This window comes from Lygodium microphyllum, chromosome 1, assembly GCF_053477565.2.
Source record: "Lygodium microphyllum isolate KBCC chromosome 1, Lygodium_microphyllum_v1.1.10, whole genome shotgun sequence".
In the NCBI taxonomy this organism is placed as follows: Eukaryota; Viridiplantae; Streptophyta; class Polypodiopsida; order Schizaeales; family Lygodiaceae; genus Lygodium; species Lygodium microphyllum.
Genome location: NC_141135.1, coordinates 72948609 through 72953894, shown reverse-complemented (window position 1 = coordinate 72953894; position 5286 = coordinate 72948609).

Here is a 5286-nt window from a genome sequence, read left to right as displayed (position 1 = left end):
CTTTCACATCTTCATATAGAGTTGAGTCTAAGTAAAAGTAAGGGTCGTCCTATCCCCAGGTTGGGCTCCAATTGTAGCCCCTTCGTAAGCTTAAAAAACTCCATAGACAAGTCTTCTATAAGATATCCATTATGATCTCTCCTAATTCCAACATGTTTGACTAGCAAGCAATGGAATACAGGATCTCAAAAATCAATTTCATAAAGTGTACTTCATCATTAACCTATCGAACAACTCAACTATCATCATAAGCTCATAACTCACGCTCTTCAAAAATAATAATGAGACTTTATATTTATGAAAAGTATTTACAAAGATATATTGATCATACTATGATCTACCAATGCACCATCTCATGGATCCTTTCCTCATGAAAAGTATCAGGGTCTATGCTCTCATATCTTGGTGGATTCTCATGTACATGGAAAATAACATAATATGGTGGCTCTTGGGGGTAACCAAAACATCCAGTGCCAAAATAAGGCCTTCTTGGCACTAAAACAACTCTCTTGGGTAGTACTATTTGTAGCACTTCTCGATATACCCACAAGGTTTAAGGTATAGGATCATTCCCAATGTCTAGTTACCATTCAACAAAGGCACTGAACAAAATGTATATCTTAACTATCCTTAGTTTTTTAGCACATCGAATCCTCCATATCTCGTAATAAAGAAGAATATTACGCCCACAATATATCCCCATATGTGACCTATTCCTTGGCTAGAAATCTCTCATGTACCATAAGTTAGGATAAGGTTGCAATACAATTGGAGGAATAAAGATCATTTCCATTATTACAAATATAGCCTTATGGTATGAGAAATTATTCAACCCTAAGGCTACCATGAGTTAGGATAAGATTGCAATACAATTGAAGGAATAAATATAATTTCCATTATCTCAAATATAGCCTTGTGGTATGAGAAATTATTCGACCCTAAGGCTACTTGATACATGATGGGAAAAATATCTTGCAAACGTGTAGCTTTCTCATCGCTAAGTTCCTACGGGCACATTGTGTATGCTAGTGTTAGTGCAAGATAATCAACAACAATTTCCTTCAAACAAGTGTGGTTATTTTAATAATTCCTTTTATACGTTGACCATCCATATTAATTCATATCCATGCACATCACCATCCAGTCTCCCCATGGGAAACCTAGGACCTAGTTGAACATGGGAATCTTAGTTCTACTTCACAAAGCATGGATAAGTTACCCTTAACAACAATATAATGCCCAACTAAGAGAGACCACTTTGTAATCAATCAAAGGCAGGAGTGAGGTTAACACCGCACTTGGTTCAAAGAGAGTGAGAGATCACACGAGAGAGTGTAACTCAATCCCCCTATCTATAAGTTAAAATCTCAGCTTTGGATCCCTAAAACAGTGTTAAACTTGGTAACTAATCATACCCATATTGGGAGGGTCACGATTTAATAAACTCTATCTAGCGTTGGAAAGTTACTAGACTTATCGTGTTCACTTAGCCATAGGTGTTCGATCGTCAGGATTGAAGTCTCCCACTTTCCTCAATTGGGTTTGCTTTAGTTTCTAATTAGCAAAGCATACTACCACGCTATTTGGACATATAAAAAAAATCTTCTTTTTATTACTCCGTTAAATTGGGTTTGTTAAACTCAATATTTAGCACATAACAAACAATTTGAAAATCAAATACTTTATTCATAATAACAAGTAGAACCATCACTCTGTAGAGTGGTACAAAACCTTTTTTCTGCAAAAATATATTGTCCATAGGACCTTCAAATCTCATAGGATTGGGTTGTATGTGATCTCACTCTGTCTGCGGTGGTCAACAGGGAATTTACTGGCTCAGAGCCCCTCTAGGCTTCCCTGAGCCTCAAGAGCCATACTACATAGCAGGGGCACTTATCACTCAGCCCTTTGCTCTCTTAGGTGCTCGAGTGATCAAAAACCAAAAACACCTACCTTCCTCGAGAGCATACGACCCCCACTCATCGGTGAGTTTTTCCATACTCCATAGAGTGTTAGGGAGCATTGGGTTGGGGACCCCAATGACCCGAACCACCACAACATTCAACTATTAAGTAGAGAATCATAAGCGACATAAATCATCATTCACAAATCCAAAAGCAGACATAACCATAAAACATTTTTAACACACTTGTCAATGTATGCAATGCATAGAATCAATTCCCATGTTCTTTCCTAAAAATCAATTGATAATACTAGCATGTTTTTTGTAAGTTTAAGTATGTTCTAACTAATCGTAATCTATGTAATAGACTTATCCTATGGGATTTTCTAACATTACTAACTTATCCCTCATCTTATCCGTAGTAAGCGGCAAAAAAGAAATAACATAAAATAGAAAAATTAAGAAGTTGTAGAGTCAATAGCTTAAAAGTAATCATTTTCTTGTTTATTAAACCTAATTATCTTTGTTTGGCCATCCATTGTGATTACAGGTTATGATCGCAACCTCAGTTTGTTGTGGAATAATCGGTCCTTTGGGTTGAATAGATTCGGGGGTAACTTCCAATTGTGCTTTAGTAGCGGCTACTTCCTCGCATTGGGGAGCTCTTCGAGCATGACCTCCCTCAGCATCTTGACATCTCTTGGGAGCCATGGAAGAAGCTTGATGGATTTGAGCAGTGCTTCCACGTAGGTGTAGAGAGAGAGAGGCTTGGATGATTGCAACAAAGCTTCCTTGCATCAACAGTAGAGAGACTTCTACATAGGTTATTCTGACGTGACGCTCTATCCTATAAAGATAAGAATTTAAGAATACAAGGCATAGACCTTGGCATACTTGGCAATGGCTACGAAGGCTTCATTGGTACCGTTGGCTATGCATGAGAAGGTCCCATTAGCTTGTAGGAAAAGCTTTCCGGGAGTGGGAGGTCACCCATCTCCTGGTAGTGTCGTCACCCAAGTTCACTTAACTGCCAAGTGACTATCCACTAGGCTAGTTCTTTTATTGTTCTATACTACATAGCTTGTCTTGGGAGGGTTTCCCAAGCCATCCTTCTATGAACTGGCATATAATACATCATTAATAATAACAATTATCTTCATAATTAGAGATAGTTTTAAAAATGTGCAATCTTTACCATTTTGTTTTTAACATAAATCAATTTTCGGAATGTATATGCACATTGTTTATTAAAATAAACTAAGTAATGGGGACATTACAATTATGATCCTCACATGGCCAATAACTTTCCAATTATTATATTTGGTTTGTTTCCCCTACGTACAGCTAGTATAGTTATAGCAGTAGTTGATTAGTATAGTTGACAGTTATGCATTGTTTGACTTAGTAGACCACTTTTCTTTATATTGTATCTTACTGTACTTTGTGTACATTTGTATTGTGTGTGAAAGAAGTAGAAGAAACCAACAAGAAAATATTTTGGCCTCTATCTCCCTTTTTGTGTTCTTGAGTGAGCTTCATCTTATTTGTATAGTTCTTATTTAGTGCAACATCTTAAGCAAGCCCCCCCATCATGTGATTTGTGACATGGATATCCTACAAAATTATGATTTTGACATCAATCATACATGAGACAAGGATATGAAGTGCATGCCATGCTAATAGAATAAGGTCAACACTCATAAGCCAAGTGGTTTATTGTAACCATGGCCTATCCCTAAGGTGCACATAACCATGAATTTCATTATTGGATTATCTATAACCAAAAAGAGATATAACAACATATATATGGTGGTGGATAGACTTACCAAGGCAGTCCATTTTATTCCCACAAAGACATAGTTTACTACTTCATATAGTGGCTAGTTGATTCATGGGAACATGTCTTTAGACTATATGGATTACCGTAGGTGATTGTGCATGATAGGGATGCAAAGTTCATGAGTAACTTTTGGTAGACGGTATTCAGCTCCATGGATACTAAGTTGACTCCTTCTATAGCCTATCATCAATAGAATAATGGCCAAACAGAAAGGGTAAATAAGTGGTTTGAGACTTACCTTTTCCATCTTTATTATGATGTGCAACATGTGTGGGATTTCTAGTTGCATTTAGTTGAGTTTACTCATAACAACTCTACCCATGCTAGTATTGGAGTTTTACCCTTTGAGGCTATGTATGGCTACAAAGTACCCTTATCCATAGTCAATTTTAATGAGAAGATAAACCTTCATGGGACAGAGGAATCGGAAAGAATGCAGAACCTTCTTCAATAGTGCAAGCTAGATTGTGGAAAAGCCCAAGACCAAATGAAGATGTATGCTGATGAGAAGAGGTACCTTTGGAGTTCTAGGAAGGAGAGTTAGTTTTGCTAAAAGTACCCAAGTCTCATTACTCTACATTGAAGGATGGTTCCGGTAACAAACTTGCTCACATGTTTTATGGACCCTACAAGACCTTGAAGCATATTGGAGACTTGGTATATAGACTTGAATTTACTTCTTCCACTAGGATTCATAATGTGTTTCATGCCATTCAACTCAAACCATTTTATGGCACCTAGATGGATACAGTTGATGAGTTGCTTCATATTGATGAAGAAGATTTTATTTAGTACATTCTTGAGGAGATCATATGACAACACGAGAAGAAGCTTCACTCCTAACATGTCACTAAGTACTTGATAAAAAAGAGAGATTTCCACACAGGAAGATTCTTGAAGGCTTGATTCTATTTTGGATGAGTTTCCATACTTATGGGATGCATTAGTGTGGCTAAAGCATAGCTACAAATGAGCTAGTTATGGTGTACAAGGCCTATATAGAAGTTTGTTTTGTAATAGCTTTTACTCTACCTAATTTTTAGAAAAATACCACCTATAGGATCAAAGTAATATTTGATAGCTATGTTTTTAACATATGCCACACCCCATTTGGATTATTCGATTGGAAGTTATGGTAGTTTTCATGTAGTAGTGCATGACCTATTCTTTTGGCAAGCTACCTATTTGCTATAGGGATTTTTTCTTGAAGATCTAAAGGCTCAAACTCTATTTTAAAGACATCCAAATTGTGTACATGACATAGAGTTCTCTTTATATCTTTATTTTAGTCTAAAGTTTTCATTATTTTCATTCATTTTCCTCATTTATACAGTTGAAATTAGAGTAATGATATGTTCTATCCATCCTTTTCAGCCATGGATTGTGAAGTTGGGAATACATATTTTTTGAGAGATTTTATTAATAATACATTATCCAACCGATATAGGTATAAAAGGTATGAGACATATAATTTTCATTACTTTTGCAAATAATACAATTACTATCTCTCATCTCATCTCCTTGTTCACAACTTGCATGGCTT